This window comes from Lichenostomus cassidix, chromosome 9 (assembly GCF_008360975.1).
Source record: "Lichenostomus cassidix isolate B80296 chromosome 9, HeHo_3.0, whole genome shotgun sequence".
NCBI classification, from domain to species: domain Eukaryota; kingdom Metazoa; phylum Chordata; class Aves; order Passeriformes; family Meliphagidae; genus Lichenostomus; species Lichenostomus cassidix.
In genome coordinates, this window is record NC_139490.1 from 10,134,722 (window position 1) to 10,161,627 (window position 26,906).

General features: G+C 42.6%; 1 protein-coding gene across 7 annotated transcripts in view; it reads left to right on the forward strand.

Moving 5' to 3' along the window:
• LPP (LIM domain containing preferred translocation partner in lipoma) overlaps positions 1-26,906 on the forward strand; it is a 314,289-nt gene that overhangs the window by 268,677 nt on the left and 18,706 nt on the right. The window lies entirely within an intron of this gene.

A 26,906-nucleotide genomic window follows, 5' to 3' on the forward strand; every position in this document is an offset into this window, starting at 1 on the left:
GAGCAGACTGTGCAGTCATTTTTTAGCAGTAGTGTGGCTCTCAGCTTTCTGTGTTAGGAAACCTGAAACCCAAATGGTTACGGACTATGGTGCCCACTAAGATTAAGGAGGTGGGATGCAAGAAAGTGCTGAAACTTCTAAAATCAAGACTTTTGCCTTGCTTGATGGAAGACTTTCTACTAAACTAAGGATTTTTGGATTAGATATCTTTTGAAGCTTACATTACTCTAAAATTTCATTTTGTGCCTCCTAGAAGGTCTTAAAAGCAAACAACAGTTGCACTGAAGAGCTGCACATTTTAAGAGGCTCCCATAAGAGGTAGCAGGAACCAGTTGCACAGGTGCAAATTAAAGAAACGTGCCTCATGCCTTACCTCGGTCTGACCTTAGCATCTAGTACAAGTATTATCCTTGTAACTTAGAGTAAGAAAAGCACTGGAACATTATTAAAGCATTTACAGATCTTTCTCTAAACCTCCAGTTTTGAGTTCTTACAAGCACTGGATCTGAGACCCTTCCAAAATTGGATTTACACTTCTGAAAATAAAAATTTATGTTTTTCTTGACATATCTGGCATTCCAGTGATAATTCGAGCAATAATATTATAATATTTCTGAAAATGCCACCAGTATCTCATTGTTCTTTCTATTTCTACAGAGCCTTCACAATGAGATTGTTAACTGAAATATTGAAAATAAAAAGGGAGGATTCTCTCTTATTTACAGTGGCAGTGATAGATGGGTCTTGTTAATTCGCTTTTAAAAGCTAAATGGTCTTTTGGTGGAATATGTGCCTTTTAAATAATTTCTATTTTTGTTTGCACTAAAATGATTGCACCATAAAAAATTTAAGTTTCATTTTGTGGCAAGTTTAACCACGTGCAAAACCCTGAAGACTTAGGAAGGTGCATTCATAATATAATTGGAGCAACTTTATGTAACTGGAATTAAACATTTCATTGACTTCAGGCTGGAATTGACTTCATCTGCTTGCAGATTGATACTTTCTTTTCTTCTCTTTTAAATCAAGCACGCATTCTACACCACTCATCTGCTTTAGTTTGGGAAAACATCTGCATTAGCCACTGTAGTAATGGTTTAAGATTATTTAATCCCATTACTTATACACTTCATTAGCCTGAGTGAATTGTTGGCAAGGGTTCAGTAAACTTCCTACATTGGGAGATAAAAGGATAAAAAAGGAAAGGGAGAAGGATTCTGTTCCTCATTTTCTTTCAAATTTATCTTCTATCTATTTAAGGGATAAAGGAACGATAATTGCCTGGTTGCATCTGCGTTTGTACGTTCTGTGATACGGCTTTGCAGCTCTGAGTACAGAGGAAAGAGTAAACGTTTAATAGCTTCCTTTTATATAACCAGAAGGGGCCTTTAAATGTTTATCCATGCAGTCCACAAAAACATGGTTATGGAGTTAACCCAAAACACGTCTGGATCCATCTGCTGCTGCACATGCAGGGGGAAGGATGGCAGTGCTGATGGGGCTGCATATGTGTAGCTGGACAGCTGGTACTGTGAGTGGAAAATGGGAAGCAGGAATCTGGCAGTCTGATGCAGTAAAGAAAAAAAAACCAAAAACCCAAGCTCCCATTAATCTCTTAAATGTGGAAGAAACAAGTGTTGGGAGCCTATGTCTCAGTGCCTTTCAGAAAGATTAGGACTCTAAGCTTGTTGGAAGCCAGATCTACAAGGGATCTAGGCTTCTGCCATGCCACTGGCTTTAGGCCTGAGGAATTTGTGTCCTAGAGCATATGTCTCATTGATTTTTCAATGGAATGAGGCCTGCATGGGCTTCAGTAGGATAATGAATGCCTAAGTACACTGAGGCTTTGAGCTAGGCTTGCAAGTTTTTCTTGCAGATGAATGAGACCCTTAAATTGATGAGGCACAGTCTGACTGCTTTTGTCTGTAGATGCCTTTAGATGTGTGATGCAGTTATACTGAACTCTGAGAGTTAATGACCTGCTTAAAATCTAGCCTGTCGAGCCATAAAGATTCTGCTGAACTGTGACCTCTGATTATTTTTGGTTTGGGTTGGTTTGTGGTTTTTGTTTCTTTTTGTTTGGTTGGTTGCTTTTTGTTTGGTTGGTTTTGGGGTTTTTTTTGGTGTTTGGTTTTGTTGGGGGGTGGTTGTTTCCCAAAGTCGTCCCTATATCAGAAAACAGCTTGGATACTAGTAACCCTAGATCTGTAGAAAGTCAAGGGGACTGAATTCCTCTGGATCTGAATTCCCATGGAAGGTGAAGCAGGGGTGACTGGGCCAAGACTGCACAGCTAATTCATGGCAGTAGCCAGCTGAGAAAACAGGGCTCTCAGCTGGTGTGAGTAATTCAGTGAAACTTGTTTACTCGTCTACCTAATTCACACTGATTTCCAGCACACATCCCTATTTCCCCAAGTTCAAAACTCTTGACCTCTTATGCAAGCCATAGAGGCTTCATTTATATAAAGAAAATAAGCCAATACTTGCCTAGTTGTGATATATAAATGCTTGAAGTCTTTGATTATTTTTTAATAATGCAGTGGTGTGACTTGTGGCATTATGCACTCAAAAACTATGCACAAAAACAAAAATAAATGTCTTTCAACAATTAGAATTGGCTAATCTTCTCAGCTTGTTGTGTGACTCTTCTTAGTTGTGGTGTAGTGAAGCCATAATTAAGATTACTGTGAAGAGCTGTATTTAATTACTGGTTAGTCAGTACCAAGCCTAAATAGCCTGCAGAAGGGGTTTTCTTTGTTGTTTTTGTTTCTGGTTTTATTTATCAGTGATCCAATTAAGATGAAATTCCCCAAAAGTCTGAATTAACAGCTAAGGAAATCAATCACCTGTTTGAAAATAAATATTTTTCTTAATGGGAAATTGAGTACCAGAGTTAATTTCTTTCACACAAAAGTCCTTCCACCAAAAAGCCCATCGCTATCATTTCCTGTTACATTTTCTGAGTGCAACGACTTCTGTTGCCAATGTGTTTGCTGGTTTTGCTCTGCGTCCAAGGATTCTTTCATTATTGATGTTATTTCTAAAAGAGTACCAGTCTTCTCCATTAAGACACTTTTGCTGAACTAAAAGCAACTGTAAAAACTAAAGTGTTAATAGGAGACAGATGTTTCCCAGTCATTATGACAGTCAAGTTAACATCTGAAATACCATGATAGGGTTTCCAGCGTAACCAGTGCACTGCTGTGCACGTGATGAACACTGTGTCTGCAGTATGTTATCAGTATACTTTTCCCCTCCCTTACAGGGCAAATTACTGACAAAAGAACATTTGGTTCGCTTCCTCTAAGTAGTTGAAGAGATTTTAACACTGAACTCAGAACAGGGAAAAGGCTAAGAGTAATATCAGTGGAACTGTTGTTATAAAAGACTGAAGAGGAAGATGTTTGAGCAGTGCCAGCTGTCTGCTGTCCAAATACTGTGTTATCGTCAGGACTGAACACAAGGTTAACCAGACACCAGTCTGGCAAGAGTGATGCTGCCGTTTTGTGAATGGAGTGTTCTTTGATGTCCAGATAACTTTCTCCAGGACGTGGAAATTTTCCTCCATTCTTTATCCCCTCTGCTGGCAGTGTCGTGGTTGGCAGCTGGAGATGTGCCCTCTGAGGTGAGGGCTGGGAGGGGCTGAGCTCCTGCAGTTAATGCAGGAAGCAGCAAGATATTGCAGATGCTCCTGGCCTCTGAGGGTTTCTTCTGTTGTGTCCAAGTCAATGTGACCCACCTGAGGGGAGAACCATGGTGGGACTGGGAAAGGTACAAGAAAGCAGAAATAGCCAAGGTCAAATGAAAGACTTCAGAGAAGTGGTGGGCTAGAAATGAAGAATGATTGAAGGAGAAGAAAGAAACTCTCATGCCTGTCAAGCTTGAGCAGGGGAAGGTGGTGGGTATGCTCTGCAGAACCCTGTAGATCCCAGAGATTGAGGTTTACTGTTTCTGCTGAGTGCTCTGAGATATTGAGGACATGATCTTAAAGCCACCCCCAAAGATCACTTACAAGGATTTTTTGCAGCTGAAGTTGATCTTTCCATAGTACTAAAGCTGTGGAAGTGCTTGAAGGAGGAAGAGTCATGCATGGAAGTCAGGCCCTGATTATTGCTGTTCTCCGGTTTTGAACTTGGGATCGTGCAGTTTTGAATGTGGGATCATAGTTCTCCACATTTTTTTCCCCCCCCAGCTACTTCTTTTGTGAGCAGAAAAAAGGAGGTTGTTTTCTCCTACAAGCTTCTAACTTCCTGGCCTATCAATTTCTGTAGTTCAGGAGAAGATAGTTCAGAACAGAACACCAGAGAAATGCTGATGTTCTAAGAAATGGTACAACTGGAGTTAATGGTGCCATGGAGCATCCTGGGAAAGCTTAAATTTGCTAACCATTCTAAAATGTCAGTGTTAACTCAATTTGTGCTTGTTGAAATCTCTGGTGAGACTGCTACTGGCTTCGGTGTCACTGGTATTGTAAACCTCACCCTGTGTGCACGTGAGTGTGGTTGGTTGAAAGCTGTGCAAGAGCAGCTTCCTGCAGCACATATGGTTTAAAGTGTAAGGTTGTTCCCTGCAGTAAAACTACATCTATTTTTAAAAATAATTCTGCAATTTGTAAGCAGGGATTACAGCACTAATTTAGCAACTATGTAACAATTTAAATTGGACCAGAAAAGAGAAACTATAATTTAAAGATATTTTTTTTATGATACAAGTTTTCTTCTTTTTAAAGTAAAAAGCCCTTTATTCTTGTTTTTGTCAAGCAACGTATTGAATTTGAGGGTAATTTATGGAAAGTGCTGCCAGCATGGTATTGCGAGTGCTCCACAATTTGAATTTAAACTGCTCAATGGGATCATTAAGACTATTATGCCTGCTTTCCAAAGAGTTTGAATTCAAAATGACAACTGGAACAAAAATATAAAATAAACTAAAGAGAAGTCACGCACTCTTTGCGTGGTGGAATTTTTCTGCCCTCGAAATATTTCATTGAGATCAATGCTGCACTTCAATCCTCTCCTAGAAAAAAGCTGGTGTTGCTAGTTTTAGTTCGGTGCTCCTGTGTGAGTCATCGACAGCAGGGAGCTGAACCTGTGACCTGTGGATCGAAAAGCATTAAGGCTCAGCTCCCGTAGCACAGAGATGCAGCTGGGCTGTGCCAGGCAGCAGCAGGCTCTGCCCTGGGTATTTCTTACCCTCAGCAGAAGTGGTCCATGGGCACAGCAGCCCCAAAACGAGTTCTGGCTCGCTTACAGGTGTGTTTTATTCTTACTGATTGTTAGCATTAATAATTTTGGTAGCGTGCATCCAGTTGGTAATTCTTTGGGAAAAGCATCATGGCAAGGGAAGTCTGTTATTTCTAGTAAACTGATCATTTGTAAAAGTGAAAAATTAGTAAACCCCTTAATAGCATAACAGCCCTTTCTATTGATACCACCCAGCAACAGCTGATAAAAAAAACAGAGATGGGAGGAGGAGGAATGGTGACCATAAGCTCAACTCTACTACTTTGAGTGGTGAATGTTCTTCTGCAATCAGGGCATAGATAGAGGAGGATAGGATGCTATTGCATAAGCTGCACCTGGAGCTTCCAGGAGTCCAAGTCCAGGAGGTACAAAAACGTGTGCGAGAATATGTCGATGAAGCAGCTTCTGTCAGAACTGGGACAGCTGAACTTAGCTGACCCTCTGGAAGATTGCATCTGTTTTTTCAGTGGCCTACCAGCTGTTACAGGGGATGGGTCAGGCCTCTTATTTTGTCACGAGGCAGGGGAAAAGGTTTCTTTGCAGGGGTGGGTGAGTGGGGGAGTCAGCAGAGGTCAAAAACCTCCTTTCTATACTGGAATTATAAAGAAGGAGGAGAAAGTGTACCATGAGATGATGAGGTAATGCTTTACAGGAACTCCTCTGTGGAGACCCAGAGCTCATATTAAAGAGGACAGGGCCAATTCATCTTGCTGTCCAACAAGGACAGGACAAGAAGCCTGCAAACCAAGCCTGTAAGAAGGAAAATTCATAGTGTTCTTGGAAGACATGAGAGTGAGCCCTGCCAAGAATTGCACTGGGCTCACCTTGGTGATAGATTCTGAGACCAATATACCTTGGTGTAATTGACTTTCCAGAAAGCTGACTAGAGTGTTGCTTTAGAGGAATACCAGCTATGGATTGTGGAGGTAAAGCAACTTGATGCTACCAATGAGAGCAGTGTCATGAGTGGGATATTTTTGGAAAAGTACCACAGTGCTGGACAGAATTTTAATAGATACATCTGTGTTGGAAGATTAGGCATGAAGTGCTGATTAACTGTTCACTGATGTCTTGGTGGTACAGAGTTTTGTTAGGTATGGATCACTTTTCATTCCTTTTCATGGCCCTTATTTAAAAATGTGTCCATATTAGGTGAAGACTCCTCCTTCACACCTGGGCTTACTTGAGACTTCTGTGATGGTTTGCTAGAATCCAGATCTTTCCTCCTGTGTGTGTTGGCAGCCATAACAACTTGAATTGTAGTCATGTCTCTGCCTTGTGCTTTCATAATTAGAGGCATTTTTCATATTTTGATTATATGAACTAAGCATTGATTTTACATGTATAACCTAGAAAAACTATACCATGGGAAATAGAGAGTTCATAGTGACTGAAAAGATGATACTGTGAAGGGCCAGCTGCTGCCATTCAGTCAATTTCTCACCTCACAGGGAGAATTCCACTGACCAACTGTATATTCTTTGGAAGAAAATAGCCTCCCTTTCTGCAGGGCTAATGGGATTTTATGGCTCCTGGCTATAGATCCACTTATGGATCATACTACAGTAGAGGGGATGGTGAAGTCATTTAGCAATGGCTTTTAGCTGTGTGTTGAGCTTTCCCTATAGGACATAGCCCAGAGCTTGCTGCCTTTGCAAGTTAGCAGATATTGCTCATAAGGAAAGAATAACATCTTCCTCATTTGCAGTCAAGTGTAGATGGGTATTGGCAAGTCTCATCCAGTGTTTACAGCATTCATCTCTTTTCTTTCAACTGTACTTCACCACCTCCTCAGTGAACTACTTGCTGCTTTCACCCTTTGCTGCCTGAGCATCATCTGGAGATCCCACTGTAATAAACTCTCATTGATGTGTCAGTGAATGAAACTCTCTGCCTCCAAAAATCTTCCTGGGAAACAGCAAATCTGTGGAAAAGGCAACAGCATTGCCTCCATATTGCAGGTGGAGATCTGACCCTAAGAAGATTAAATGCAATTTGTTTAGAGCATGGATCTCCATTGCTGGAAGCCTTCAAGGACAAGTGGGGCAAACATATCTTAAGAATAGTTAAGATCTAAGCATGGGCACACCTAAGGATGTTTTTTAGCCTTGCTTGTTCCTGTTCTGAGCATGAATGACCTGTCCAGGACCACAAACACATCCTGAACTGTACAGCTCATGTTTTCCATGTCCCAATTTTTTACCTAGTTGCAGTTCAGCCTGCAAAGGTCTTGAGGTGAAGGAGCTACCTTTCTTTTCTTCCCCCCTTCCAATCCCTGCTGTCAAGAGACTAGACATGAATATGAGCAAGCGTCTGAAAGCTGAATGAGGGCTCTTGGAAAACCCAGGAAGGTGGGAGGTACCATGACCATGTTCCTTTCCATGCAGTCCTACTGCTTGCTTGTAACCCTGCATAGTTATTTGTCAATTCAAACTGCTGGAGACAATTATTCTGGAAAGGCTGTGATTTGTTTGAAATTGGGCCTGTAATTTAGGTGTGTGTTTCCATCAGATCTCTGTATTATGGAGCTCTGTCCTTTCTAATGCAGTGACGTCAAAGCACTGCAGTGTCCAGATATTAAAAAATCGGAACTCACTGAAGTAAACAAACCATTAAATATTGGTTGTTTTTCCAGTGCTCCTGCACAGAACTGCTGGCAAAGCATAGGCCTTTCAGCCAGGCTGCAATACCTGTGGGTAACAGAGCCGAATCTGTCCTGGAATGGGAGTGTTTGGATTTAACAGGTATGGTTTCCCCTGAGCAGCCTTGCAGAGAACAACATCTTGTCTTGCTCACTCTCAGTGTCAGATGCCCTCTTCCTTCAGTCCAGACAGTGATTTGCAAGCCTGCGTGCTAGGGAGGCCAGCAGGCTCTTGCAGCATGCCACTTGAGCCGTCTCCTTGGTGAAGCCACACTCCAAGGAATTTGCTCTGGCAAAAGCTCAGTCTGTGAGTCGATCCTCCCTCTAGTGTCTGCCTCTGCTCTTCACTCCAGGACATGATTTGCCTGCGTGCGATGTTTGTTTGCAGTGGGGAAAACTGTTTGACTTGCCATCACACACACAAAACCCCCAGTGGGCTTGGGAGATTTCTGGTTAGGAAAAAACCAAAATCATGCCAGCCTAAGAAAAGTGCAACAAATGGGAATGGTGACAGGAGAAAAAGTTTATTGATTCTAAGAGTATGGAGCGTGTTTGGTACTCACGTAGGGACAAAGCAAATTGTAAGACTGTTGTTTCATCTCATCTGTGTTGATTACAAAGCTGTGGGCCAAGTACAATATTGACAGAAGAGATAAATCATCCACTGGGGTATTTTTGGGCAGAAGGAAAACCAGATTATAGCTCAGCTCTGATGCTGTGGCATTTGCTGGGGACAAGAGATTATTGTGCACTGGTAGGTAAGAGCCTTCACAGGAGCAGAGAGGTTGATGTGGTCAGTGAGACCTGAGGTCCGTGGTGTGCACCCATCTCTGCCAGGACTCTGTGTGGTTTAGGCAGGGATGGCACCACGCACATCAGTGAGCATGGAGCTGCTGGGACATCTGGATTGTTTAAAATGAGTGATGAGATCTGCACAGCGTTGTCCCTGCTTTTCCTTGGCTGCTGTTTCCTGACAAACATTTGACATAGAAGCACCATGTAGGTTTTTCCACACCAACCTGATGCTGTAACACTTGGAGCAGACTTACCATGCAGCTCTCTGAGGCAGTGCAATAAGTGCAGGGAGTTAGAAACTGGTAACAGTTTTTATGCTACATGCCCGTGTTTCCAAAGGCTTTTGTTCTCGTTCAAAATGGAGATTTATGGAGGGGAAAGAAATACACCAAGAATCTTTGTGACCTCTTTGGTCTGAGGTTATAAAGCACAGATTTGGTAGTCTTCAGTCACTGTAGGAATGTGCTCATGCAGATGTCGGCCATTGAAAAAAGTCTTTGTGTTTTTTTTTTTTTATTTTAATTTTCTTGCTGAAGTCAATCTACTAATGTGTTTCATGCTGCAGCTCATTGTATTTGCATCCTTGCTGTTTGACTCTTTAACGCTGAGTGGCTTTCCAGATTCTCATGTCACTTAATATTCTTTACATAGGTGTTTTTTCAAACTGCTTCAGAGATTTAAAACGTAATGGTTATTGTGGCCAAAACCTAAAAGTCACTACTGACCAAACCCAGATATTTTCCCTTGTTTGTGAAGGGAAATATAGCAAGAGGGGGGGAAAAATAACAGTGTTGAAATGTAAATTAATTCTCAGATGTTATCAGGGATTGAGATTTTAAGTATGAATATTCCATTAGCTTTGACAAAGTAGTTTTTTGTTTAAGGTCATGTTTGAACCAATACAGTATCTTGGCATTCCACCAATAAAGGTATCTGTGTAAATGCAATCTGTGTTCAAACCAGACAACACTTTAAAAATGTATTTAATATTTCCTACTGCAAGCCATCTGTGACTGGTCATATTTTAGGAAGCAAAGGAACATCATAGCAACATTCTCCAATCTCTTTGAGTAACTTCTAGACTTTTTTTAATTAAATGTGCTGCCAAATATTTATGTTCTGTTGTGAAAAGAAAAATATTTGTTTGACATCCTAGTCTCCCTGGCAATTTGCAGTCGGTTGCTCCTCTTTGGAGCTGTGCTTTTCTCGTGGATGCTGCAGGGCCAAGCAAGGGTGTGGGCATCCCTGAAGGTGCCTTTTGGGCTCCTCAGCAGGAGATGGGGGCAGCTGCAACACTATGGGGCTCTGTGGGGACTGAGAGGGTTTGAGCCCTGGGTCCTGACTGGGAGGGTGTGCCAGGGGCAGGCTGGGGCCAGGCTGTGCCCAGTGCTGACACTGGCGGGTCAGAGGGTGGTGGAACAGGCACAGGTGGGCAGCACAGCATTCCTGCCAACATGCAAAAGGCTCAAGAGTTCCCGGAAAAGCCAAACCACTTCACAGGATGTCTTCCAGTGCATCTGCCACAGGCACTGCAGCCATCACCAAGGCAACCAAGTTGCCAGAATTTAGCAGCAGCAAAACAGAAGGAAAAATTAGTGATGGCCAAAATAATGGCTACTAAATGCCCTGATGGAGCTGAGTTCTGCTTGAAGTCACATCTATGTCCTGCATTTAGTAATAATTTTCAGAAAAGTCTTTTTTGTTCTGTTCCACAGATTTATGGCTGGCTTAAACTCGATCATTCTAAAGTAGTGAAATGCCTTCATTGAAGGGCTCAGAAATCGGTGTTATCCTCTTACTACTAAAAATACTAAGTACAAATAAACACGTAAAATGTCTGAAACTGTCCTGAAATGGTGAATTCTGTTTTGGAAAGGCTGAAATGTTCTGAAGAGTCCCTGGTGGCATAGCACCAATTTTTGCTCAGTACTCATCTGAAATGGTCCATATAATTTGCCTGTACTTACCACCTTGAGACTATTGCAACCAGCAGAAACCCAGGTGAATCATCAGCCCATAACCTGTCCACATGTGTCTGTCACCTATAGGATCAATGCCATACATAGAACGTGCATATTCTTATATTCTGGAAAGAGGCCCTTGCAACACGGAGCAGGGAGAGAAAGCAGTCCTGATTTGCTCTATTACCTCTGACAGTTTTACTTTCACTATGGCATGGCAATAAGATTAAAGTTTTATAGCAATATCACCTCCATCCAGACAAAAAAAAATTAAACCTCTCCTCTCTGGTACTTAGATTTCAAACTCTTTTATAGAGCCTCTGCATCTGTTAATAAAATCCTTAATTCATTTTGAACATTTTATTGTCACTTTGGATAAAAGTTTAATCAGATAGAATTATTGCCCTTCTAATATTCCCTTAACCTTTGCATTTTAGACTTAGACCATATCATTTAAATTTTAAAATCACTCTTTTATAGACTTGAATGCCCCCATCTCTTTTTTAGAGGGTACTTTTGCACAGGAATGCCGTAGTCTGTCTTGAGGTCATGTGAAAACTTAAAAGGCTCTAATGCGAGCACTGCTCACTTTCCACTGAAATGTCTTGCATGCCCTATTAATTACTTTAATGGTGACATGCTGGTTTAAGGGAGTTCTTTATTAATGCCACTAAATCTTTTTTTTTTATTGTTGTTTAAACACTTTTTCTTTCCTTTATGTAGATGTATTTAATCCTTTCTGTCTTTAAAATAAATGAGTGCATAACTCCACACGAGGTGTTTGACATTTCCATCTTGCCTTCTCAGGAGGGCGTAGGGAGGACTTTGCTCCCTGTCTGTATTGTCCACATCCCAGCAGAGACATGCACATCTGTCCTGTCTGTCACGTGTTAGATTGTTGTGGTGGAAGTAATTTTTGAAATCTGATCTCTCTCTTTCCAGAAATAATATACAGTGAACTTGCTTTTACTCTTCCAGGATGTTGAGATTTTAAAGGTCAGTTTGGATTTTTTGTTGAAAGTGCAGCACTCCCAGTTCAAGAGAGGATTTGCTTATGTTTGAGCCTTTTCCTAGTAAGGAGGACACATTGATTTTCTCCCCTCAGTCTGAACTAAGAGATGGTATTCTAGTAGTCCATTTTAACTTTAAGAATGTATAGCATTCACTATACCAGATTATTTATAGAGCAGCCCTTTTGCTGAACTAGCTGGCTGGTAAAGCATTGACATCCATGCCTGCAACTGGATTTTAGTCTATCGGATTTCTTTTTTTTTTTTTTTTTAAGGTGAAATCTTCTCCAAAATGTCTATTCTTAATTCATATTAGTTGCAGATTTCTTGGTCTGGGGAGGGGAAGCAAGGTGTGAGAGAGAAAATAGCATCAGAAACTGGAGAAACATTTTCAAAAGCACATAAATGACTGAGAAATTGGCTGCTTTTGGTTTGCTAAGCCACTCTCCACAATGAGACTTAAACTCTTACCACTAAGCCATCTTATTCTTTAGTCACTTTAGAAAGTGTTATGTCTCTAATAACCATTGATGATTTCACCATGGGACTCTCTGACATTTGAGATACTTAAATAAACTTCACCAGTTTTAAAGAAAATCAGAACGAATTGTTGAAAAACTTGGGAAGAGGTTTCACCAACAGTGACTAGTTTTTTTCTTTAGTGAGGGAGCAGTGGTTTGGGTCTTGGGGTTGTTGTTTTATAAGCTTGTGTTACACTGTGGGGTTTCTCATGACCTCCTTTCTCCCAGATGACTTCTAGCTCCTAAAAACATCTGTGCCCGGCTGGGTAGTAGAGTTTCTGTGCAGCTCTCCATGGCTAACGTATACCTATACACACACAGAGACTTGCACAGGAAGACTCTGGAAGCCTGAATTCAATCTGAAATGATTTGGCATTTGCCTGGGAAAGGTATTCCTTCCTTTCCTGGGCTTTCCTTCAAGTTTGTCCAAATCAGTCTGCAATTATCAGTAGCACACTTTGCTGTTGAGTGGGCAGAGCCTTTTGCTCACAACTGCTATTTTAATTTTGGGAGCAGGCAGTACACTTATGCACTTTTACGGTACTAAAGGGTACCTTTTGCATTTTCAAACTTTGCTAAATGGCACCCTTTGCATTTTAGAATAAGTAGCTAATTAAATGCCAAGGCTGAGTGCTGTTTGGGCCATGGGTTAGAGTCACTCTAGCTTAGCTAAGGGACTGGATCCCATAAGACAAATTGGTCTAAGTTACGGGCCTGCTCCAACTGATCCCAATTTGAATGTTTTCTTTGCAATTAATAGGAGCTGAATCAGATTTGTTGTGCCCAAGAAAATGTGGCTAATGAAAGACGCGAGACATAGAATCAAAAAAATTTTCAATTTCTGTTTTTTCTAAGTAGAAGTAAGGAAGATTCAAGTGAATTTTAGTGGAAATTCCCTAAAATTAACTGAAAAGCTCAAAACATACTTTTCCCCCCTCTAAGCTTGTTTCTTTCCCTTTTCCCTTTTCCCTTGTGGATACCTTGTTTATTTTTTAAATAAATAATCATATTTTAAAGCAGTGTAAATAAATTGCAAAGTGTGCTCCAATGGGGTGGATAAATATATTCCATCTGCTGGGGAGTGATTATTAAATAATTCACCAGTGGCAAACCCAGGAGTGGTTATCCATTTTCCTCTCATTCATGGGTAATTTTTTCTACATCCCGTAGGAGCTCATTATGTTTTCTTTGTACATAATGTTTAATAATTTTAAAATTTGGCACTAACCCCTCCATCTACAGATTCTTCAATTTTTCCTAAGTATTTTTGCATGTGTACACATGTATGTATTGGCAGAGAAAGATATTTGTTTTCTTTCTTCCTTCTTTTTTCTTTTTTCCATGTTGAGAGAAGCTGAGCATTTATGTATGAAGCGAGGTGGAGAGTTGGGAGGCAGATTTCCTTGTGTGCAAGGGAGTTTGCTCCTGCACAGATGGTGGATGGGTCACTTCGCTGCTCTCACTCTTGAGTGGCAATCAATGAGGCTTCAGGGCTATGGCATCAGTGTGAGCCTCATAGTTCAGCATTTATAAACAAAGCAACAGAAAGCAAGGTGAAGGAGTGGCATATATATTTGAAGAGCCCTGGCTTCTTTTTCTCAGTGTTAGGAAGAATTTGGTTACCTTCTGAAGGACCAAGAGTGAGCCCAATGAGCCTGGTCTGTGGATATGCAGCAATTACCTGATTAAAAACTGAAGCTATATCCCATCAGTGGAAAAATTGCAACAGATATATGGATTGGTGGGCTTTGAATCTGACCTTAAGGGAAGAGTTCAGCTCCTCTGGGTAGCTGACAGACCCAAAGGCCTCTGTGGGCTTTGATCAGGCAGGGTGGGCAGCTGGGAGGAGGACTGGGTGGGGTTGGCATACAGTCGGGAGCTGGCACCTCCAATCCTGGATCCCATTCCAGAAAAGGTCATGTTCCCATAACCATGTGTGCACCACAGGCAGGAGGTGAGGGATCACCATCCTGTCCTGCAGCCACCCAGTGCCAGGGCCCAAGGCTCTGTGGTCAGAGCTGGGCTCTCCCGCAGGCTGGAGGCAGATATTTGCAGTTAGAGGACAATCACTACCTTGGTGCTAAAATGTGTAATTAGGCACAGGAAATTCTTTCCTCGGCTGATGAAGACAGGAAGGTAAAGTGTCTCGTAATGCTTCCACTGTTTTTCCTAGGGAGTTGAGTGAATCTGGCTGCCCTTACAGAGAGGAATAGCAATTCTATTCCCCAGCACGTACTGATCTCTGCTGTTCTTTTGCACATGTCTAGAGGTCCATGCTGTTGGCCAGAGAGGAACAAAACCCTGTCACTGTGAGGTAGGGAGCTGTTTTATTTCTCTCTCCCTCTTTTTCACATTCCCTGTAGGCATATGCAGACTCTGGGTTTCAGAGGCAGCTGGGCTCTGTACTAAGCAGAAGCAAACAGCTTTTCCCTGGGACAAAGACCAGATCCAAACAATTTGGTTTTGACTGTAATTTCCATATGATTCTTGACCTGGAAACTCCTCCTTTTGTTACTCTGCTAATCCCTTTTAACTACCTGGGGAGCAGGTTTGGAGGAGAGAGGGGAAGTATTCCGGATGTGAATTAGCAGAACCTTGAATCTTCTGCTTCTTTGTGAAGAAAGACTCTTCTTTCCTTTGTCCTTCCCAAGCTGATATTCTGTGGTTTTCCATCACATATCTCCACCATAGTCAAAGCCAGAATAACACTTCCCATGACTGGTTTCTGTGCATAACATAAGTTTTGTTGTGCTCAGTATAGGATTGGAGTGCTGCAACTGCTGAGGCTGGTTCTGACTTTGGCCTCCCTTCCCCATCTCATTTCCTGCTCCAAATGATTGGTAATTTTCACTCCTAGAAGTGAGGCTCTAAAATGGAAGAGCACAGTTACTATTCAGGTGAAAGCATTATGCTGAGTAATTAGGTTGAATATGAAATTCTAGAGCAAATGAGCAGTGCATTCAGCATTGTGTGCACTATGGACATGTGAAAGAAGTTACACCTTGCAGAGCAAGGGCTGGAGGATAAGCTGGGGTGTGCTGGCCAATATGCCAGCTGCAGGAAAAGTTGTGTGAACAGGTTTTGCGGAGCTGCACTAATTTAAACCTCAAGACACTGGTGTGAAGGAACAAAGAAACCAGCTGAGGACTGGAATGGTGTTTGATGGGTCTGACAGGAGCTGGGGAGTACAAAATTACTGCCATGCTGGCTCCTCCGTGCCCAAGGCTCATCCTTACATTAGCATTTCTCCAGCTGTACAGCACAGGAGACACCTGTGTTCTTGCAAACCCAGACTGCTGGCACTTCCATCAGGGATGCTGTTTAATTCTGTGTTGATTAACCAGAGCTGAGCATTGCCACTTGAATGGAGCAAGCTCAATTCTCTAGAAACCTGAGCTTAGGACATAGATAGACATTTTCATGATGTCCTTTTTTCTTCTTATGTGCACATGCTGCCTCTCCCTGTGGACCTTGCTGTCTTCAGCTCTCTAGGTCCTTTCGGTGTAAATTTCCTGTCCATGATGGTGATCCAGTTGCTCTTTTGCCCTCTGTCAAGCCCGTTCAGAGTGAGAGAAGAAGTGGTTGGCTGAAATGGGCAGGGTAAGTCCAAGGACAGAGCTGGGAAGATGCCTGGGGTTTCCCCACGCCCTGTCTGAGGTGTTCATATATAACCTAAGCACCTCTTCATGCTGCTGTTTCTGAAATGGCCCTGCTGGCAGCCCCTCTGCCTAACTGCCCAGAACTCTCCCCATGCTGACACAGAGCTGGGCACTGATGTGCTCTGTAGCCTCTATTGCAATGTGCCATTTGGAAAACTGTAGTTGCCAAATGTTTCTGTTTTTACATGAAGCTATTCCACCGAGGTTATCTGATTTTTCTCTGGTGCTGAGAAAAGCAGTTGAATCAGACAAGAGACCTTGTGGGTGGAATACATTATGTCCAAAAATCAATCATAAGGTAAGGTAGGAATAGAATTGAGTTTATTTACAGTCTGTTGACTTTTATAGTTAGCACCATTTATTAGAGAAGATGAAGAAGAAGAAGAAGATTAAGCAGAGGGCAGGAAAATGTTTCTTTGTGATATTTTTGTGCCTGGCAATGAAAAGAGATGTGTGTACAAGCTGACAATTTATCTTCTGCCCTGAAGAGAAATGACTTGTTCTCAAATGGGCATGAAATGAAATACTGCAGAACACGATAGGAACTTTTCTGAGTAAATGGGTCAATTTCCTGTCATTCTCTCGATAATTGTATGTAGAGCACACTACGCTCCAAACACTGGCAAATGTGATTTTTTTTTTTTTCTCCTTCTGTTATTTTACTCCTCTTGTAAATGGGTGGAAAACATATTCCAGTGCTGGCACTATTATAATCAGCTTTTGCCAGTGGCTAATGGCAGTCCATTTTCGGTGAATGCTTATTACCTCCAAGCAGTCCAAGACACTACATAATAACCCAGCACTGTGTAGACTGGTACTGCTAGGAATGAGATGCAGTTATAGGGACTGCATTGCAAATGCCCCATCACAGCAGGAAATTTGCTTGTCCCTTTATCTTCTCTTGCCTAATTGCAAAATAAGCCCTGGTGTTCTAGCTGGAGAAGGAGCCTAGTTTGCCTTCCAAAACTTCCTGGTATGGTCAGAGACTTTCTGCCTCACTGTCCCTTAGCAGGCTGATGTATTTTCCTCCATTTACAGCAGACCTTGCTGTTACTGAGGGGACACAGATTCAAGTCAGACTCACTGAGGATTGAGCCGGTAATATTAGTTTGGCTGTGGTTAATTAAAAGAGTGCTGTAACAGGTGGCAAGTGGGTGACAATTAGGATCTCTGTGGCAGATTGGGTAAATCTCACTGGTATGGGTTAATGCAGTGACAGAGCTTCATGAGTGCCTTTGAACGTCAGTCTTAGGAAAAGGGAGAGGATGTTATAGGGTTGGCCCCAATGTGCTGGACTCTGGCTGTGGACATATCTGGATAAATCCCAAATACTTGATTTCAATAAATTTTCTCCCTCTTAACTCCAAGCTAAGCAAGATGTAGACTTGTCCAGCCTATCTAATCATGCATAGTATTATGCTCCTAGCTGGAGGTTATACGAAGGATAAAGACACAATCCCAGCCTGATGAGGACTGCAGATACCTGAGCTGTGATACATCACAGCCCTGTGAGAGCTAAAGCCCATCCCTGCCTCTCCAGTCACTTAGGGACAAAGTTGCCCAAAAGATGGATTTCAGCTGAAGATTATTGGGAACTTCTGTTTTCACCCCAGTTATCCCCCAAAATGAAAACCTTTAATCAAATGTTTTGAAGGCTAGAATCTAAAATTTTTGAAAGGAAACTCCAAGAACAGACTCTTTTTTTTTTTTCTTTCCCTCCCCACTAGTGAAAAGCTGATTCTCAAAAGTGTAGCAGGATCAGGCATTTCCCATGTAAATTTTTCATTTAGGAGGGTAAGTCAGGGGTCTTTCTGAAGCTTTAAACAACATTGTTTTTTCTTACTGGCTGTAACTAGAGCTCTTCTGTGAATATACCCCAGGGTCAGTGTAACCTTCTTTCTATATATGCAGGACAGGTCTCAGTCCAATACAGATTGGATTGGGTCACAACTTAAAAAAGGCTATTGAAAGTTTTTTAAACCTCTAATTTTCTTTTTTCTTTTTTTTTTTTTTTTGTAGTTGTTGCTTGGTTGTTGGGAGTTTTTTTGGGGTTTTTTGTTTTTCCACTTGGATAGGGAAATGGCAGCTTTTCGCAGGTGTCTGTAAGAACAGACAGATCTATTTGTCTTTTATGTATACTGTTGATGCAAATGGACTGGAAATAAGCATACACAGAACAGGTCTTCATCTTCTGCATCTGCTGTCAGGAGAGGAATTCATGTAGCAAACCCAGTCCATGATTCAGCAGTTGCTAAAGTATGCACAACTGCTGGATGGAGCTGGCCCCACTTGGCTCGTGTGTAAGGCTCCAGACTCCTCACAAGTCATGAGGAACGGGAAGTAAATGATCTCTGACCTCCGTCAGCAGGGAGCATGGAGAAATGTGTGCTGTTTATTCCACCTGTCTTTGGAAATGTGCAGCCCTGGAGGACTGATTCAGAAGACAGTTATGCTCAGTAATTCTGGAATAGCTCAGCTGCCTGGGATAGGGTCGGCCCACTGTAAAAGCCATCAGGGGAATTGGGTCAGAATTCGGCTGTGCTGCTGCTTCGACCAGAGAATGAGTTCTAATGACTCTTATTTGGAGCAAAATAGGAAAGATCAAGGGCAGAATTAGTCATTTTCCCCATGTTACATAACAATATTTTAGCAAACATTCTTCTCCCTGAACATTTAAATGCATTGCTTGAATAATCACTGAAGACAATGTGGTAATAATATGTTCCTGATGTGTTGGAAGCAAAGCATTTACTCTGGTTTTACTTTTGCAAAATATATTAAACTATTTTTTGCTGATGTTTACACACAGGGATTGTGGGGGGTTGTTTTGGTTTTTACTGCTATTTCTTTAAGGGAGCACAAGGGGATTCCTATTAAATGGGTCTGATGCATGTGGTGGAATTCATCCCAGATAACTTCATCTAGCCATGTGCTTGGGCTGACATGCATGTGCCTTGGGACTGATGGTGGAGACTTGTTGGTATCTCCTAGGGAAGGATATTTTAACCAGCCCTACCAACACCTCTTGGAATCACCCCAGTGCTGGTGTCACCTTTGCTCGGTGTATTTAAGGCAAGCAGTATCTGAGTACCTAGAAAGTAGGTTTTCTTCCACCTATAGCTCCCACATGGCCTGGTTGTTTAGTCATGCTCTAATTCACTCTTACTCAGGACTGACTCCACTACAAAAGTCAGTTCTGACCATTTTCTTTGATACAGCCAGGAAGAAAAAGTGGAGTTGCAATATGCCTGCGTTGTTTTAACTGGTCAGAAAATGGGTGCTGGAGATGAGTGGATCCGGGCTCTGAAACTGCCCCAACTGGAGGGCAAAACCACTCCAAAACTGCCCTTTCTGAGATGTAGGGGAGATGTGACAGAAGAGACTGCTCAGGAAGAGGTCTTGTTGCAACTCCAGCTGAAGCCAGCATGCAGAAAATATCCTGGGATGTGCCAGAGGGGTCAGGGGAGGCATGGAAGTGTTCACTGGGATGATGTGTGTCAGGACTGCACTTGTCTTCCCACCAGTCTCCCAGCCTGCTCCACCTTCCCACTTGGAAAAACACAGGGCTAATACAGATGACTGCAAAAAGGGGGTGAAAAAGGGTCTTAATCCATGGGAGGTGTGCAGTGGGCCCCACGATGGGCATGGCAATGCTGGAGGGGTGAGCTGGATGGGCTGCAATACTACCTGTGAGCAAAAGGTGGGTTAGGAAGGTGTGGTGTGATTTCTTTGGCTGGCTGGGTTCTTATTGTCAGAAATGGATTTTACTGGGCTTGAAACTTGGATTAAAAAACATGTCTTTATTAGCTCCAGACAGAGATGCGTCCTGGAATCTTGGAAACTGTTTCACTGCTGTCTTTGGGAGGAAATTTTGGCTTTCTAAGTTACAACATGACTGATATGTTCTATTTGGTTTTTTGAGAATTTTTTTATACTCCCATGACTCAAAGCCATTTGAATTTTTCCTTCAAACCATGTGTTTGTAAGCTCCAGCTAGCATAGCATTGCATTGGATATTCTGGCATTGGGCAGTGGAGGATAGAGGGGTGTTTTTCCATTGCTACTACAGCAGTCTTCAGCTCAGTGTTGCAAAGCACATCTTCTAGCACAATCCACCACACTCAGTTAGTCTGACACTTCCCAGGAGGAGCAGGCACAAGGGTTTTGATCCACCAAGACCAGCTTTGCTGAATAGATGCACCACAAAGAGAGGCACAAGCCTTGCCTCATACTGTGGCAGCTCTTTCTGGCCTAAAATGTGCCACCTCTTCCTCTGCCTAGATTTTGCCGCTTTTATGTGCTTAAATAGGGTCTGTCCTTTAATGACTTAGTTGTGGAGGGGGGCTCTTCACCCACCCTTGGGTCCTTTGTACTGTTCACTGATCACAGCTGTAGGATATTCACCCAGTCTTCTATCCCTGCCCTGCAGGGGGTTGATGTAGGCATCTCTTATTTGCACAGGTAAATATTTGCTGGGCCAGAGCAAGGTAGGCAGAGGAATTGACGCCATTACTGTAAGGTCAAACTGTTTGCTGGAGAGAGAGAGAGAGAGGGAAAGAGAGGGAGAGGATATCAGCCCTCCAGGCATGTTCTAAGAGCACACTGCAGATCCAAATCTGCAAACAAGATGTACAAGGAGTTGTCCCGTTTGTCTCCAGCCAGCATTGAACAATCACCACATAAATGATTGTGTGAGTGCCTGGTGATGATAAATGGAGGCACCTCAGGGACTGTATTGAAAACCTACATGTTTTCCCTTCCTGCCATCTGCACCAGTTCCCCAAGGGCTCTGAGAGCTGAGTCTGCAAGCTCATTTGCCCCCTTACGTGCTGTTTGGCCAGTTTAGAAGGCCTGGCAAGGTTCCCCAGGACATCCTCCCCACGTAAGGAACATCACCACCACTGCCAGGGTGCCATCATGGGAACACAAACACATCTCCCGATGCCTGGAAGTCCACCTTGCTTTCTGGGAGCTGGCTTGCTTGAAGGGCTAAAAGGGGTAAAAACTTATTTTTGTATTACTGCTGTCAGCTGACCCAGCTCTGATGCACTTGTGTAAGCAGGCAGCATTTTCACATCTATGCTGTTTGCTTTAACATGTCAAACAGCTGATGTTTTTGCAAGGTTTCCCTAGCTCCTTCCTCCCTCCTTTTTTCTACTGTCTCTATAAAATAATACTGCTATAATCCAGTTTGACTCAGCAGGATCCCTTTCACGCTGGCTAATCCCCATATATAGGCATCAGTTCAGGGAGGTGCACCAGAACGCTGCAATATTTTCCCTAACATTTTGTTTAACCAGGATGACATTATTCAGACAAATTAATTCCTCCAAGACGTAAACTTGTTCTGACTGAGTGCTGCAGCAGCCTCCCTGAGAGCAACAAACCATGATCTGACATCTTAACAGCTCTCCACACAGTCAGGGGGAGTCTTACATAAAAGATCTTCAGCTGTGCATATCTGCAAGGTGCAGCTGCCCCATTCTGCAATAGATTTCTTTTTCAGCAGGTTTTGGTGAAAAAAATCTTCTTTTAGGAAGTGAATGGGATCTAAAGCATAAATAATTCCAGAAAATATCCTGGCATATAAAAACATAGGGTAGAGATTACCCTCTGAAATCCTTGCTAAAGATTTTAAAAATGGGGTTCTACTTTGGTCACTCTCCTTCCTTTCTGGACTGGGTTCATCTTGCATGTCTGAGCTAACATGTTGTTCCTAGATGGAATTTACAAAGCTCAGGGGCATGTGTAGGTGATGTCAGCTGTGTGTGCCAAATGGCAGCATCTGTAGGAAATGAAGAGGAAAATGTAAAGAGTCCTTCACGGGTCTGCCAAAAGAAGGAATTCTTGGTCTGTTTCATAGAGAGGAGGTTCTAGTGTGGAAAATGGCTTTGTGGTGCTGCTTTTACCCCATAGAGGGTATGGATGGGCAGGTGAGCTACCCTGTGCTCCTCTGTGACACCAGCTGTTTGAAGTGGCATGGCCAGGCTGCTAGAGCTGCGTTCAACACTGAGGTTTTCTGTCCACATTCTCCTGAGATGTTTTCCTGGCATTTGAGTTACCTCTTACACTGTGTAATGTCTGGGCTCTGGGAGCCAGCTGGGAAATGCCTTTTTCCTCCTCTTGCCTAGAGTATCATTATGTCCTTCCAGGTGCCTGGCAGTCCTTCCCCTTGGTGCTTCCTTAACTCCTAGATCCATAATCCAGCAGGTCTGCTAGCTGGCCTCAAACATGCCAAAACACTTGACGGTACACTAAAGCAAGGAGGAGGGAAACAGGAAATCTGATTAGCTTAAAGTAGCAGGGGCTGAGCTATTTGAACACTGTTCTGGGTCCATATCTCACAGCCCTGGCTTCTCTTCTGAATTCTTCATTGCCTTATGTCTATTTTTTGCTCTGCTTGAGTTGCTTCACTGTGCCTAAGTTATACATTCCTGAGAAATTGGTTTATGTTGATCGTTTGTTCATTGAGACTTGCTTGGAGTGACTTCAGAGGGCTTAGCTGACTAGATGACCTTGGTCTTGGGGTGCTGGGAGCTTCCCCTAGCTGGAATTCTCTTCTGCACCTTACCAACTCCTAGGCTAGCAAGAACAGCTAAGGGAAAACATGTTCTCTTCTCTGCAGCAGTGTATTATTGACAGAGGGCATCGTTAGAGGCTCCTGGTACTCCAAACACCTTAATGTAATATCATCAACATTAATTCAAACTGTGTTAAGATTACAGCAAATAACTGTAACATCCAATAGACACTGAATAATTGAAAAGGTTTATGAAGTTAAAGCTTACAGAAATGGATTTACAGATGCATAAAACTATCTCAAATTAGTTTCAGAGGTTCCCCTCACTCTGTATCAGCTGTTGCTGATGCATTCCCACTTTCTTCCCAAGGGAACTTTCACATCTTTTTCTCCTGGTTCTATTTGTGAAAGATCTCGCATTAGGACTACACTTTCTTTTACACTGCAGTTTTGTCTTTTGGGGAATAGTAAGCTTTCAAGCTCTGTCCATACTTTTAAAGCCTTAGCATCTACTCTGCATGGTGATTCTGAGCCCTTTACTTGCTGCAGATGTAGGCTTGACCAGTAGCTTTGAAAATGTGTTAGACTTTCATATAATCTACACAGTAACAGCTAGAGTGAGCTTGTTGCTTTCCAGGGGCTTGGTGGATTAATTAACAATTTATACTGTAGTAAGGTAAACTAGTTTTCACTCCTGTTGAAGCAGTTCTTAAGTCTTTCTGGAAAACATTTTATGCACTGAAGTTTTTATTTCTTACAGACATGTGGAGTAACTGCCACACATTATACAAACCATGAAATGTCATTAAATCACACAGCTCATTAATGGCTTCTGCATAATACTCCCTGCTATGGTAACCTGGGATAAACCATCTGTCCCCCAACCACATTTTTGGGACCAATGCAACTGTCCCTACAGGAGAAACCTTGTGAACGAGCATGGCTGAAACAGATTCCTAGTGTGGTACTGCAGAGCTGTTATGTCTGACAGTACTTGATGCTTATCTGTAGTCTGTTATTAATAACAAAGAAAAAAAATCCACTGATTAAATTTAGAGGATTAGTATGATGTCAGAGCAGCACAATGGAGTGCCATGGACTGATGAACATCCTGGACTCATTTGAGCAGAAGTGGTTTAACACACCCAGCTGTGAGGCCATCTATTTGTTCAGGAACAAAACCATCATCTTCTGGCACACCAGCTTTATCTCCAGGTGGAGGTTCATCCAGCAAAGTGCCTTCCTTAGGAAGGATCTGAGCTTTCTGTGTAGCCAGCTAAGGGAGCATTAGCAAGTGGAAAGTCTGTGTCTCTTGATGTGTTCAGGCCATGCCTGGGCACTGTGATGGGGGTCTTGACTTAGTCAAACCTGTAAAGCACTAAAAATCCTAAGTGGATCAGCTGCCAGGGATTCTGCACAGAAACAATGCTGGTATAGCACCAAGGACCTCACAAACTGTGGATTTGGAGTAGGAGTGGTGTCTTGTTTGGTTTCCTTTTTGTCACGTTCCCAAATGAGAGCAGGGAGCCGAAGCGTGGTGGGAAGCATGCACACAGTGTACTGACAAGATCCTTGTGTTCTGTACATGGCACTAGCTAACACATTCCTCCTGCTAGACCATTGCCACAGCAGGTCCAGATGTCACTAACTCCAGCTGATACCACTGAAGAACAATGATTTATGGCCTCTGGAGATTTGTCTGCCTTTGCTCAAGAAGCACAAGAAAATGACTTGGAGGTTGTGCTTGGGGTGGTCAGCTATCTAGGTCAGAAGAGGTAAAAGATGCTGTTTTCAAAAACTGGCCTTCTTTCAAGCCATCCTGTGGTTTGTCTTCTCTGTCAGAGACTATGCAGCCCATGCTTTGTTTTTTTTTCCAGTATGCTGAACATACCCCAACTCAAGCTGCTGGTTTGAAGTGTCTTTAAGGAAAGGTGGTTTGAATTAACCACCCTAAAATATAGAACACCTTATCCCTGAGGACGCTTTGCAGTGTGTGACTGTAAGCATTTGGTAGTTAAAAGGACGGTTGTACCCAAACTGAATTAATTCTCCCATTCGGCCCTCAAAAGATCAGCTCTAGTCACAGGAATGCCAGGCAAACAGTGGAGTTCAAAGCAGGAGAGGCAGGAGAACTAAATGGGAAAGACAAGCCTTTGGTATCCAGGCTGTATTTTCTTACCATCAGATCTCAAAGTGCTTTCCAAAGCCTGGTAAGAACAAGGATATGTGGGTTTAGATGAACCCTGGAGTGAGTGCCTCATTTTCAGTCACACATTCCAGGTCTCGGCTCAAATATTTTTTGTGTTGGGTTTCTTTCAGAAAAGTGCAGAAAGACCCTGGAGCCAGAAATACTGTATAAAACACGCAGGATAATTACCAACCTCCTGGAAACATGTGAAACTTTAATAAAACTTAAACTCCAGTTCCTTCCCACAGGTGGAGTCCAGCAGTACTGTAGGCAATATGCACAATTAAACTATTTTTATGCCTCTTCATCTAAAAATGTGAGTGTTAAAACATATGTAGGTAAAGCAAATGGAAAGCTTAGACTTGCCTGCCTGCCATGCTCATTTGAACTCACTGCATTAGCCTGGATTGCTGCTGGGCAGTGTGTACTCCTTTTGCAAAGGGAAATGTCTTCACCTACAAACCTGGCTTCTTAAAAAGCCCTGTGACTTTGCAGCTCCAGAAGATATTGACTTTCCCTGCCAACCACAAAGGGGAATAAATGACTGGGAGGGCTCAAGTAATTATACAAAGTGCCTGGATCAACTTTTCCATGGGGATCCTGTAGCTACTGGTCTGATGGCTTAATAATGTGCTTCTGAAATGGCTGCTTTCCACTGCTGTATCTCTCTGGGGCCAGATTTCCAGCAAGACTCCTTAGCTGCCCTTGCAGAACTGGCAGGACAATACTTGCTGGACTCATGCTGCATGTGAAGGAGCCAACAGTAACTTTTCCATAGGAAAACTTGCAGGTAGGGCAGAGCTGGACTATGCTAGCGCAGGAGCAAACTTTGAGAAAGAGGATGATTCAGAGAGCCCTAGATAACTTCCTTATTCCCCACTCTTCACTGCCACTACCTTTCCCTTTGTCCTTGTCCCTCATCTCTTTGGAAGCTGCTGTGGCAGTGCATGTGGTGTGTGACCACTTTGCACCACCAGAGTAGCAAAAAAATGTGATCCTTCCATTAGACACCATCAGTACTTGTCCTTATGGCCTGCATTAGTTGGATCACTCAGGTACATGAGCCACATGTTGATACCAGGCTGTCTTGTCCATTTTCCCCTGGATGTGGTCCATAGTTAGAGCCTGATGAAGAGTGGCTCTTCCTTCTGTTGTTCCTCGTAAGTCCATTAAATCAGAAACTTGGTATTCAAAGATGTGGGCCAGTTTTACTTTGCATGAGCTGCTTGGCAAAACACGAGGGTCAGATTATTTTGGGTGTTCATATGTTCTTGCTTGGAAATGGCAACTTCTGGTCCTCAGAAAGGAAAGTTGGAAGTTGTATTAGGATGGAAATGGGCAATTCAGCAGTTACATTGAGAAACACCCATTGGTGCAGGTGATCTCAGACCTTTTAAAGTACTGTGAGAAGCACTGGAGCATGGTCTTTTCCACTGTTATGAAAAGAAAATCCCCATAATGGAATGGAACAGTTACACATCAGAATGATCCTGCAATAATGTTGTTTTTTCCTCTATATTCCGTAACCACTGTGATTTCAGCCTGAGAGTCCATACACTGAGAGGATGCTATCGACTGGAGAATGGACAGGTTATATAACATCTATTATACATTCAGTGTGTTTATATAAATGCATATTTCTTATGTAACTGTGTCACTAGGAAAACAGTGAGGTTGGACAAGTGGGTTTCTCCTGCCATTGCTGCTCTGCTTCGCTTGTTGATTCTTAAGCGCTGTCACAAGACACTGCAGGTTGTGCTGCTGATGTGTGTGCCCAAGTGAATCTCTTCTTTTCTGCAGCTCCATTCACTTTGGGTTTTGCTGGTTTTTTTCTCAGCTCTTGTTTCATTTTTTAAATGTAATATTTGGCTGAAAGCCTTTGGTGTTGCTTTCACAAACTCAGGAGTAATCTGGTTAGTAAATACTAGGGACTGACAGTTGACTAGCACAGTGTTCAGTTGCTGTGCTTTTCAACTTGAAATAACATCCAGGGCAGCCTCCTCAAGTGATGTAAAAGACCTGGTAAAGAAATGCCAACTGTCAGCTTGATTTTTGGTCTGCTCTGCTCTGACATAAACCTTTCTGACAGCTCAGACCAGTGTCCTTCATATTCCAAATTAACCCAAAATTTCTCATGGTGATGAAAGGGAAAGAAATTACTTTAGAGTGCATGTTTCCTGCTCTGAAAATCCTTGACTAACCCTGCAGACACCAGAGAATTACCACCTACTCAGACATGCCCGTCTGCTCTTGATGCAACTCTGAGCTTATTTGCATTCCAATGGTTTTGCCATCCAAGATCTCTGTATCCAAGTCTCCTTGTTGTCTGTACAAAATAGGAAAAACTTTTTTTTTTTCCCCAGGGAAC